General features: G+C 43.6%; 1 long non-coding RNA gene across 1 annotated transcript in view; it reads left to right on the forward strand.

Annotated features, from left to right (window-relative positions):
- The window catches only part of LOC110393650, a 4523-nt gene extending 1655 nt beyond the window's left edge, over nt 1–2868 (forward strand). The window contains exons 2-3 of the long non-coding RNA XR_002435084.1: nt 1111–1227; nt 2091–2868. This is a non-coding gene — a long non-coding RNA (uncharacterized LOC110393650). The remainder of the gene's footprint in view (nt 1–1110; nt 1228–2090) is intronic.

Consider the following 13343-nt stretch of genomic DNA (forward strand, 5'->3'; position numbering starts at 1 on the left):
GGATGGATGGTGGATGGATGGATGGATGGATGGATGGATGGATGGATGGATGGTGGATGGATGGATGGTGGATGGATGGATGGATGGATGGATGGTGGATGGATGGATGGATGGATGGTGGATGGATGGATGGATGGATGGATGGTGGATGGATGGATGGTGGATGGATGGTGGATGGATGGATGGTGGATGGATGGATTGATGATGGATAAATGAATGGTGGATGGATGGTGGATGGATGGATGGTGGATGGTGGGTGGGTGGATGGATGGATGGTGGATGGATGGATGGTGGATGGATGGTGGATGGTGAGTGGAAGGAAAGAAGGAAGAAGAAAGGAAGGAAAGAAGGAAGTTGAGTATCCAAGATTTGTTGTATTGGGAATGGTAGGGCCAGTGGCCAACATTACCTTACTAACAGACGCCAGACCAGCATACACCACTCACATATATACAGTGTCTTCGTTGCATATGAGGAAACATGCTTACTGAAGTGTGATGTCTCTTTTGCAGCTGCATCTTGTCTCATAGAAAATGAAACTGTCTGCTGGGAGTACTGGGTGACTGCAATGCATGGGGAAAGAAAGAGATACACATGGTTCTGGTGATGGTTCAGAAAGTAACAGGTCACGCACACTGGTGAAGTACAGTACTGGATACCAGCATAAAGCCTAAGTGTCCTCATGCCTTTTTATAACACAGCCAACTTCAGAGTTGTACCAGTACAAACAGGAATAAACCGGAATGCATTTTTCAGTCTTTGACTGTAACTGTTTGGAGGTATCTGTTTTCTTACGTGTGAACTCACTGGTTCAAACCATTCTCACAATATGAATATATACTTTAAAAAATATATCAAGAACCGTGATGAGGTCCCTTCCAACCCAAGCCACTCTATGATTCCATGATTTTGCAGGTGGTACAATCAGTTCACTATTGAGCCATTAAACAACTGGTTCCAGCAGCGGAGCCATTAATGAGCTTGTTTCAAGTTGATTACTTGGTGCCCGGCGTCACCTGAATTGCTACTTTAAATTTACATACTGCTATTTAACCATGTGGTGCACTAGTGTTTACAAAGGTGAATGGATTTTCTCATCTTGTTTTATAGGTCAGACACAGTGTCCTTCTGGGGACAGGTGCCAAGCCACCCAAGCCCTGAAGCAATCTGGGTCTCCTGCTTGTCCTGCAGGGTGGCATTTTTCTGTGCAATGGACAGAATGCTCAGGTGGGCATTGACAAACCTGGAACAAAATAATTTCTTCTTATTAAGTATTACTTAACTGAACGATAGTACCCTGTTTAATCTATTCATTAAGTTACGTTGCCAAGACCACAGAAAGGCTTCATATCTGTGGAAGTGCAGTGGGGAATATAAAAATGTACCTTCGATAGGAAAATGACCAAAGTAATTGAAGCAATTTCTCAGAGTACAAATTAAATTCTAATAGGAAACAGTATTGTTCCTCCTATCATGCATTTTTTACATTATCAGCAATTATTTGATGTTCCAATCTTATGAATATGAGCAGTCATGAGTAGCATGAGCAAAGTTTGCTGAAACAAATGAGCCTGGAAAGGTCAGCTCCCTGCCTTGGATAAATAAGGCGAGCTGTAACTCTGCTGTTTAGTCTCTAAGGTGTGGTGTGCTGCATAGAAGCACAGCAGCTCTTTTTTTTTTCTTTTTTTTTAATCCTCTTTTAAACAAGTCCTTCTTGCTGTTTCCCATCTGTGTGCTCTGCTTACTCGTGTGTATGCATAATGTTTTGCTGTGCGTTATTAAGGCTGAAGGTTGACTAAGAGTTGGGTGTGTGCTTGCCCATTTTTGTAGCTTCTGTAGAAAACTGCTGGCATGGAAACCTCCCCCAAAGGACTGACATTTCAAATAACAAGCTGAACAAGCTGTCTTAAACATGAAGTCAGCTCGAGTGTCTCTCTGCCATGCCTCTATTCTTGTGAAATAAAACATTAACATGACCAGATTTTCAGATCTACATAGCAAGAAGGCCTTCCATGTTTTTGAGGTTACAGATGAAGCACAGATAGAACCCAGGCCTGAAAGCACTTTTCTTCTTGCTTTTGTCTCCCAAGGGGTCTCTGCAGAGCTGCGTACCTTCTATCAATTTAGACATTCAGCTCCCTGCCCTGCTTCCTTCTTCCTGGTGGACTGATGAGACACCCAAGCAGTTGGAAAATAAGGAAGATATCTCCATATTTTGTTACAGATACTTCACTGCCGTAAATAAACAACTACTTTCCTGTTCTCTTGGTTCCTTCCAGAGGTGGACAATGTAAAATACTCCATGATCTGACTTAAGGTCTAGTAAACGGTCTGATTATTGCTAGCTTAATCAAGTGAGACAGCTGATTGCCACTGCTCCTCCAGGTGTGCAACAGTGACATGCCAGAGACTCTTTCTGCTGTTTGTATTCTTCTCATTGTAGAGTACAGTTTCCTTCCTTCTTCTCATTTTCTAATCAAACCTATTCTTCCTTCAGTTCCTTTTCCTCTCCAAGAATAAAAATAGTAACAGTGACGATGAGGATAATGATGGTGTAACATCTTATTTGTATTTTATAGCACTGACTCTCCTGTAATGCAGTTAAGTCTATAGGAGATGCAGAACTCTTTTTCAGGAAAGAAGTGATAGGATTGCCCATCACTCGCTTAAGGGATGTCCAAGTACAACTGTGACATCCCGTAGAGCAGACAGCAGCTGGGCATAGGAGGTGGGGTACATGGTCAGCCTGTGTTCTCACAGTGGGAGCTGAGGCTTTGCAAGGTTCTGCCATGAGTGATTTGGGAGTACTTGCTGTGCTGTATGGATTTGCCAGGATGGCAAAAAGGTGGCTGTAGGCTTGGGCTTACAAGGGCTTATGGAGTCTTTGCCAGCCAGTGCCCTCAGTGACTTCGCAGTTCTGCAGTCCTTTTCCCTTCATTAGTCAGATCCCTTCATTGACCCATCATTAATCTCTGACCATAATTAGCTACATGATCAGCCCTGACCCTGCTTAGAGTTCAGACATCAAATAATGACGGTCTTCTCAGCTTGCTTGACTGTGAGTGATTTCTGAACAAGAGATACCTAGAATAAAATAATAATAATAATTAAGATTAACTTTTTCTGAGTAGAATCATGGCTCAGGTAAAAGCCTCACAAGAATGTATCATCCTTGGAAAAATACAGTGCATTATGTCCACTGTTTTTTACAAGGATAGGGAATACAAGGGAGATAGTGTTATTTGTTAATAGGTACCCTAGAGAATAAATTAAACATAAAAAAGGGAAAGTTCTGACTACTCAGTGATTACAAAATAAAAGCATGATGACTTTGTTTATAAACTTCAAGCATACTCTCTAAATCTGCCCTAATATTTCTAAGCAAAATACTTGAATCAGTCCCATCTCTATACAGATATAATCACATACGCTGACCAGAGCTGACATCGTACTATGTCTGGAGCAAATGTGGAGAGAAAAAGGGGTTGTCTATGAATCCTAACAGCTCAGAAGCCAGAAGGAAAGTAAAGGCAAGTTAAACTCACTCAAAGTTTGGTGTTTTGAAACCCTCTGGATTTGGAGGCCGTGTCAAATTTTGAAAGGTTGGGCCTTGCACTGCTGAGATAGAGGGCCCTGTCTCTAGCTGTTGTCTGATTTTTCCTCACAGACTTTGGATGTGATCTGGAAAATCCCTAAGCAGCAGCGGCTTTCCTGCTTCAGTCTCAAAAAAAGAAATGAGAGAACAGCTTGAGTCCATCTCTTGTTAGCTTTTCATAGAATCATAGAATCTTTTGAGTTGGAAGGGACATATAAAGGCCATCTGGTCCAACAACCCTGCAATGAACTACAGAAAGATCAGGGTGCTCAGAGCCCCTCTAGCCTGACCTTGAGTGTCCCCTGGGATGGGGTGTCCACTGCCTCTCTGGGTGAGCTGTTCCAGCGTCTCACCGCCCTTACTGTCAAAAACTTCTTCCTTATGTCCAATCTAATTCTCCCCTTTCTTAGTTTGAAACCATTTCCCCTTGTCCTGTCACAACAGACCCTGCTGAAGAGTCTGTCTCCTTCTTTCTCACAGCCCCCTTTAGATACTTTCAGGCTGCTCTTGGATCTCCCTGAGATCTCCTGCTGTTATTTGTATCTTTGACCTTGAGGTGTATTCACAGAGGCTGATCCCTGTAGCTGATACAAGATGTACAGGTAGAGGTGGACATCCCTCTGTGCCTACTTGGGGTGCCCTGTTTCATCTTGGGCATCTCCTCCTCTCTAGGCTCCTTCTGGAACAAGTCTGGTTGTTGCCCGGAAGAAGAGAGCTGTTTTTTCCTAGGTGCATTTGCCAGGACAGTTAACCACAGGGCCTGCTCTTCTGACAGATGTGGGTGTCAGCTGCGCTAACTTTGGCCTCCATCCTCCTCCAGCAGTCTTCACACCCTCAACTGCCTTCAGTCTACACCTCAGGGCATGCTGCATGCCCTTGGCTATAAAACCACTGCTCTGTCCAGCTGTGACACAGCCCTCCAAGTACTGCAGGCATCTGGGGCTCCAAAATCACACAAGCTGCATCTTAGCACTGTGTAGCACGTCTGGACACAAGGGAATGGACTTGCTGTAGAAAGCCCATCCATTTCTGCTGGATGGAGAGAGAGGACCCAGAGAGATGAAATCTGCCAGGCTAAAGCTGGCTTTGTGGTGCAGAGCCCTTTACTGTGCAGCGTGGCATACGTCAGCTGAGACAATAGTCTAATGGGAATAAACCTACGTGAGGATTAGAGCATCTAAGCAAGATATTCAGCAAAAGTACTTCCCAACTGGAAGCACAGATGCCTTTTTTTCCTAATCTAACTAAGCCCTGATGACATAAAGCATTAAACAAACCTGATGCTTGAGCACAGTCGGGCGCATTAAGGCAGGTATGGCTCCTATGATCTCAGACTTCTACTTACATGCAGTTAAATATGAGGCAGTGTGACTGGCTCAGGCCAACACATGGAAGGAGATCTAGCTCTACACGTCTGTCTTCCAACGACAGCAGCAGCAGTTGCTGGAGCTTCATATTTTTTAATGAAACCACCAGATGGCATTCGTACACTGCAGGCTTCCCTGCCCTTCACCTTTTGCAGCAACACACTCCTTTCTCCCTTTATTAGGGGAGATCGAGTCCCTTGCACAAGAATATCTCCCAGATCAGTGCAGAGTTTGTTTCCATAAGGGTAGGAGCATTTCCTGTGCACTATCCAACCTCATAAATTACTGAGGATTAGATATGTTATCCCAGAGATTAAAATTTAAATTAGATCTCACAGAAATAAGCTGCTACATGCAGTCTGTCATTTCCGTAACACTTTGATGAAAGCTGGGAGGTTTCCAAGCAGCTGCTGTCTCTTACTCTTTCATTTGACCTGTTCAAAGCCATGTCATTATTCGGAGTTCTTAAGACGGAGCAGAGCGTATACAGTCTGCAGGAACCACAAGATGGTCTAGTGGGAGGTGTTCCTGCCTATAGCAGGGGGTTGGGAACTAGATGATCTTATTGGTCCCTGCCATCCCAAACCTTTCTATGATTCTATGATTTTGCAAACTGAATGAGAATTGCTTCATGTATTGAGTATTGTCATGGCCCGTTTGCTGAGAATGTACATTAAAAATAATATTTCAATTGTGGATGTGAGACCAGAAACGACACTTCAACGTTCCCAGTTTTTCAAGATTCAAAGAAAGCAGTAGGAAATAGCTGAGGTTTGATTGTTCAGAATGTTTCAGCTCAAATTACAACGAATCGAAACAGCAGGAATGAAGTTTTAAACCATTTCTGACGTGACAAGGAATGTTGGTACATACCCGAAGGGAAAATCATTGGTGAGCTTCACACAGACCAACTGAGCAGACACCAAAAGCCAAACAGGGGACTTGCAATACTCCCCGGAAGAAATACAAACATACACATATTTGCCTTATGCACATCTTCTAAAAGACACCGTGATGGCGGAGACTCACATTTTGAGGACCCTAAATTCTTACTTTTGTCTTTGGGAGTAAAGATTTTAGTGACTTGAAGATTTGGCTTTACGTGAGAGTATGTCAGAGTGTCAAATGATGGACTGGAGGGAAAGGGAAGCCCCCTCAAAGTTCCCAATGTGTACTGGTAAACGCAATATTATTTTAAAAGTGTTCAATGGAAAAACCTGTGGCAGAAATGAAGCTGAAGAGTGCAGTACTTCTCCACATAGCTAGATGGCTGTCATGGCCCACTGAGAACGGCCACGTTTCCTGATTCGTTGCAGACTCTGCTTTGCTTTGTATTTCCCTTGATATAAAACCATCTTTTCTGTATTCACTTTCTTGATATTTTTATCACGCACAGGCTCCATCTACATTTTTTTTTCATAAAAATATTCTAAAGAAAGCCAACCAGCTTTCAGATTTGTATCGAATTATTTTCAGCAATAATGTTTTCAGCTGCGACTTTCACTTTTAAGGAAGATGTGTTTATTTCCTCCACTTAGTTGCTCCTTCTACTACATAAATAAAGACATTACAAAACAACCAGGGAAATACACACATTTAGAAAAAAGTCTTCTTAAAAAGATTTTTTTTTTCTGGCAGGCAACCTGTTTGATCACCATTTTACAGCCTGAGAGAATATGATGTCTTAAGAGCTCCGGCATTACCTTTAGGCAGTAAATTGGCACAAAAGGAAACCTAACACAAAGGCGAGAGGAGCGCTAGGGGGGTTGGATGCATCTTAGGAGCTCCCACAGGCATCTCCACTTCTTCTTTTTCGGGGGGCGGGGGGGTCCTGTGAGTGTGTTGGTTTAAAAGATTAAGATTTGCAATCTGCACGGAGAGGAGAGTTCTTGCTGAAGTCTGTATACCAAAGCTGGCTGTGAATTGAAGAACTGTTGTAATTAGATTACTGTAAATACAATAAGAAACTCACTCCTGGTGGTCTGGGGAGGGGTGTCATAGGGCACTGGAGAATTGTGCTGGCAGGATTTGGGACAGTTTGACTGAAAGCAGAGAGCACAATCTCAAAATCCTTTTAATCTTTTTTTTTTTTCCCTCTGTTCTTTGGGGATTTGTTTGTCATTAAGTAACAGTCAAAAGATTAAGGAAGTATAAAACGACATTAAAGCTCACAAGTACTTCTATAAAATTATCAGTGCCGGTGCTGTCTTCACCAGAGACCGCTTCTGCCAAGACTTTCGAGAGCCGGGCAGAATTACAAGGGAATCTCCAAGCGGCCACAAAAGCAAATTCACGAGCTCAGCCCGGCGTCGTGCTTTCTGCAGGCGCCTCCGACGTACGGTCGCCCAACGTGCGGCGGCTGTTGCTATGTGTCTGCGCTCAACAAGCTTAAACTTTGCATGGCCCATGCAAAACTAATTTGAGTCAATTTGTCTACATCATTTCAACAATCGTCCTGTGCATTTTGAATCGTACATACAACACTGCATGATAAAGGCCCACCGAGCAGATGCCGACTGCTCATTCTGCCGTGGCCTAGCTGTTGCTAGCTCTTCACCATGGTTTCTCCATATCCTAGTGACAATGTTAGTTTTTCGATGGTGAGGTTAAGTCTGTGCCGGGCTAGTTCAGACTTTTCTTTACAGAGGACTGATCCTATAACAACTGCCAGCTCTAAGCATGACCTTTAAAAATGAAACGGGGGAGTATTAACTGAAGTAATTTTTTTTTAATCTCCCAAGAGAGTTCAAAGGGATGCAAGGAGATTTTGCGAGCAAAGTTTCAAGCCTGCACAAGAAAGACACCGCTATCAGAAGCAGTTATCAGAAGAAAGCTGACCTAACTTACTTAACAATTGAAGAGTTTCAGTGTAACGGGTTTGGATTCGCTTGCAAACATTCACTTTGTGAGACAGTTTAATTTTTGAAACTGAAATCAAATGAGAATAAAGACTTGAAGCAGCTGCACTCCGTGCCTAGGCAATATAACGGGATGATTCCCAGCTGGTGCAAATCAGTAGAGCTGCAGAGGGAATCAGCTGCGTTATCCTGTTTTCTACCAGCTAAGGACTTAGTCTTTGAGAGCGGAGCGTCATGTTTGGAAAACTCCAGTATTTCACGAGTAAAAGAGAAAGAAGGAGTAGTAAAAAATAAACCTCATCCTCATGTGTGATAAATCCCCTAAGAGGCATTAAGATGCATGTGTTCTGTAGCGAGAGAAAGCCTATAATTAATGCTTTTATTATTCTTGGATTGCCTTTATAGTTTGCCTGCAAGCCTCTGCTGAAAAAGGATTACCTGCGGAGGCTTGCCAAACTGGAGCCCTGTACAACTCCAGGGACTGACTGGCTGTCCCTCTTTCTCTAACAAACTATTGGGGATTCTTTGCTGGACCCACTAAAGTGGCAGCCATTTTCCTATAGCAAACTTTGAGATCACGTTCATTTTTGACAGTGTTCCCTGAAGCAACATAACTCCGCCAAAGTTGCCAAAACTGAGTTTAGTTTAATTCCTAACGTTTTAGCTAATTTTTTTTCTTTTTCATTTTTTTTTTAAATTAACTTTCAACTTAAGAGTGTTAGGTTAGCCCCTGTCTGCTAACCACTGTTTTATTTTGATGAAAGACAAACAAGGGCACATTGCCTAAAGAGTCACTTTACCCCTCCTCCATAAAAATGTCAGTGAAAATCTTTCCGTGTGGTGTAGTTTTGGGCAGATGTTTCAATGTAGAGAGTGGTGGTTGTTTTTTTATTTTTTTTATTTTTGTGTTTGCTCTCCAGATGATAAAAACTGAAGTTGACATGGGTACAGTTAACATGAGATAGTTAACATGTTTACTACTGCTCAGTGGCTCCTGTTTTTAATTTGCATCCTCCTGGTGTGTGCTCACCAAACTATGACTTGAGCCTGTTCTTCCTGAAGCACTACAGCCAACGTAGATGTATTAGGAGTTCAGTGCAGCTGAAGGTCCAAGGTGGGCCTGAGCTTGGGCATATGCTTATGGTGGTTCTGTGAAGTGCTGCAGCATTATCATTATGAATTTTGACATGGAGATGCACATGCTGGGTGTAAGTTCTGGGATGGAAAGCAGAGAACCAGTATGAGGTCCAGGAGATCTGTGTATGCCATCGAAGGTACAGTCAGTCAATCAAATAAAAGAAATAAATGCAGGCTGACTGCAGCAAGGTTTATCAAGAGGCTTTGAAAAGAAGTATCACAAATAAATCTGCATTTAAACAGCACAGGTTTGTTAGATAAATGTAGGAGAAGGTGAACACCCAAAGCTAGAAAACAAGCTGGATACTGCAATAATAACTGTTGGGCAACTTAACCCAAGTTCCACTGCAGCTCTGGCCTGAGCCTTGATGCCCTGTATAAAGCCTCCAAGGTCTGAAGAAGGGGGTTCACAAAAAATGGGGATCTGCCTACATTTTTTTTAGCAGGCTAAACAAAGAGAGGATACTATGTTAAATGCCGCTTTACCCTGGCCATAAGTGCCATGATAAGTACAACTGGTCTCATGGTAGGGTGGAATTGTGTGTCATCCTGAGAAGGCTTTTGGCCCCATGCCTAAGGCCATGTTCAGCGCTGTTAGAACAAGTCTCCATCCAGATGAGGTATTCTCATAAAAGGTGTTTGTCATTCAAAGTATTTGTAGACAAAGTCCTTCTCAGTAAGCATTCCCTTTCAGACAAGCAGAACCAGTGGAGTCAGTAAAGATGTCCACATCAATGACTAAAGAAGTCATCTGAGTGACCTTTCCCTCCAAGATCTACCTGAGCACAATTTTTACCTAATGAAGGAATTACAACATTTTCCCCCTAGCTCACCTTCTCAGACTCATGGGGAGCAAAAATAGAGAATGAATGTAGGAGGAGTTAATCATTAGTTAACAGTTAACACATCTTGCAATATCTGTAAAACTTCTCTGAAGAAAGCTTTCTGCTGGGAGCCTGCAGGACCCAATTCTCTCAGCCCCTGACTTTTCTTTTCTCACGTGGAAATGGGTTATTTGCAGAGCTGGGCACTGAGCATTCCACCAGCAGAACCCACCAGCAGAACCCCCAGCACTGTGAATTCACCACCGCCAGTGGAGATCAGTTGAAGAAGCCAACCAGTCACAAATACCATGACAAAAAAAAAGTGAAAGTTTGCCAGATTTTTTCTCAGAAATGGAAGAAATCCCTGTAGGGAGCCTTGGGCCGCCAAAGCCATTCTCAAATGACACTTTGTTCAAACAGCTCTGGAGGAAACAGCCCTGTGAGAGCAACAGAGCAGTGTTGGGAATAATAAATATGACAAGGCAAATCTGTCTGTCATAAAGAAGATAAGAATAAAAGGCAGCAAAAAAGACTGGACAAGGTTAAAGGGATAGGGTTTTGGCTCTTAGTTTCTAAATAGGGGTGAAGCTGATGAAGGCACCTAAAAGAGACTTCCAGCATTTGATGTGGAGGTGGTGAGAGCAGCCAGGGTTAGGTACCACATGGACATAGGCTCATCAGCTTGGGAAGTGACCTGAGGAAAGATACAAGACCTCGAGGAAAAAATGCTTTGGATCTGGAGGACAGAGAGGCAGGGACATCAGACCTTGTCTGAGGGCAAGGTTTAGCTTTGTGCCTTAAGCAAGTTCTTGAAATACTCTGCCAGTTTAGATGGCACAGAGAGAGTAGGAGCCAGAATGAGGGACAAGGAGGACACCTTGGTGCAAGGAGCAAGGCTAAGGTTCAGGGCATAGCGTGAACAACCTCAGCCCGATTACCTCAGGGCTGATGCATGAGCACCATAATTGAGGTCTCTGGGGAGAAAGCTTTTCTAGCCAGCAGGTCATCCATCCTTTAGGCATCTTGTGAGGAGCAGGACAGGAGCCTACCAGGAGCTTCCGTCATGGTCTTCGTGGGAGAAGTGCTCTGTCACAGAGGAAAGCGAGACATCAGCCTTCAGACCACAGTTCTTTGGAGGCATCATGGCCATGCGGGCAAGTGGAAGTGGTTCCTCATCTGCCAAAACATAAAAACATGATGGGCACCTGTGGAAAGAGAATTTGTTTTCATGGGATACTGCTGTTCTAAATCTAAATGTTCACTCTGAAATTCTCACAGAAAACTAGGTTTATACTGAATATTTTTTCCCCTTACCGTGTCCTATCCCTTCACTGTGACCCCCACAATGAGTAGTTACATGAGCAATACCACTATCTCCACAGGCATAACCTTGGAGGATGGATGGGGCCCTTTTGGGTAAATCAGGTTGCCAGAATCTGTTTTTATAAGCCTTTGTACCAACAATCTAACCTATTGGTGCCGCTGCCTTTTTGGTCAGAAAATGAGCATAAAGTTATGAAGTTCTTGCATAATAAGGCTAGAGTGATAAGATCTTTAATATTTTTAAGATGGTTGGGTCTGTTGGAAATCTGAAACAGCACCCGATCTGGGAAGCAAAGCAGGCTCTGCAGAGAAAATCTCTTGCATTGAAACTCCCGGAGTAACCAAAGAACCATCACTGCAGATTTAGTGAAGACCACAGCCAGGAAAACAAAGTGGGAGGCTCCAGTAAGGGGTCCATGATTACTGCCGAGTTGATGAGGGAAGATGGGGGAAGGAAGACTGTGGTGCTTTGAGGTTGCTGGAAGGTAAAGGAACATTATTTTGCCTTCAAATTGTCAAAGCATGGGGCTTGTACTGACCACTGCCGCTGCCTGCCTGAAAACTAAGCAAGTTTTCAGAGAAAATGTATCTGTCAAATTTGAAATTCCTCTTGGCAACCCTTGCTCTCGGTGCCAAGCTTTGGCAAGGCACAGTGCTGAGTTCACAGGCACTGGCCAAAGCATGTCCAGCATGCTACAGCAAACGTGTTTTCTGTGCTACACACTGAGCACCAGCTCTATTTTTATTAACGCACACGGCCCCTCATATTTGGACTGTGTAAACTGCTCCTAACAGCTCCTTTCCCCTCTTTGTTCAAACAAACAATGGCCTTTGGAAATTTATTTTAATGCTGCCGAGACCAAATTGTTATTTAATTTAACAAATGAATAATTCTCCCTTCCAAATCCCCTTTTAGCTCTGCATGTATATTACTTAATAGCTTATCTATACGCTTAACAAATTCTTTCTCATCTGAAGGTATACAATGCACAACCCTTTGCTTGTACAGCAGATTAGTGGAGGGAAAGGGGGGTATGCTGCTCTCCCCCATTCCATAAACAGAGAGAACATACTCTGGTTTCCTACAGACACGTTTGCCAGTTTTATTTGGCCATGAGATAGCAAATTTGGAGCTGCCTCTGGGAAGACGTTTCTGATAGGGAATGAAACACAGGAAGCACATTTTTGCATCATTAACCCCTGCTGATTGATAGAATAAATTATGTAGTTATTTTGCAGAATTTAACTTAAAAGTTACTCTGTTTTTTTTGTTTGTTTTATGCATTTGTGATTTATGTGGATGAGGACCAGCTAACTGTCTAAAGCCTCCACATGGCAGCCTCTGCATACCTGAGGAACTACACAGATGAGTAGAGGAAAGGGAATTCATAGAAGACAGTTTGCTCAAGGCCACCTATTTAGGGAGCTCGAAGCTGACCTTACCTCCACCACCGCTGAGGTGGATGCCCAGCACGGTTCACCTGTCATCACCCAGCAGGGCCTGATCAGATGCCCACTGGCCAGTGGGAGTCTCGTCCAGGGACTCCAAGGCCTTTGAGTTGGGCTTCTGTGGATGAGGGTTGGCAGGAAGGGGATGGCAGCACTGCCTGCCTAGGGAGGGGGAAAGAACTTACTGAGAAGTGAATAAGGTGGATGAAGAGGAAGGACAAATCCAGCTCAGCTCGGTGAGACCCAGTCTCCTTGACTATGCAATCTGACACGGCTTAGATAGATGGCCTCTCTAAGTGATGGCTCAGGAATCCTCAGGAATCTTTCCACGCTTTGCAAAATTGCCGGTGGGGCTGAGGGCAGTGGAAAGCAGCAGCTGGACTGCTCTGCAGCTACTTCAGGTATTAGCCTTGAGAGCGTGAAAAAGGCTCTCTGTGGGACAGAGCAATCAGCATCAGGACAGCCTGCTGGCTACAGATAGAACTTCAGGCCCTGAACTGCAGACAGCTTTCCTTACACTTTTTTTTTTCCCTCCCCAGCTTCTCATCAGTGCCAGGCTGACATCAGGGCTCATATACCTCGTTCCCAGAACTTCTGATTTACAGAAGATATTTTCTGATGCTTACACTGTTTTACACTGTCATTTTGTAAAGGGAATTTCAAATAAATGAAGCTATGAAAAGGTACTAGAGGCTATACAGTAGGACCCACCGCATCAAACTGTAAATAAACTGAAAACATTGAATTTTGAGAAAAGAGCCCCCCTCCAACCTACCCTGCAAAAGACAGC

The sequence above is a fragment of the Numida meleagris genome, chromosome 1 (assembly GCF_002078875.1).
Source record: "Numida meleagris isolate 19003 breed g44 Domestic line chromosome 1, NumMel1.0, whole genome shotgun sequence".
Classification (NCBI taxonomy): domain Eukaryota; kingdom Metazoa; phylum Chordata; class Aves; order Galliformes; family Numididae; genus Numida; species Numida meleagris.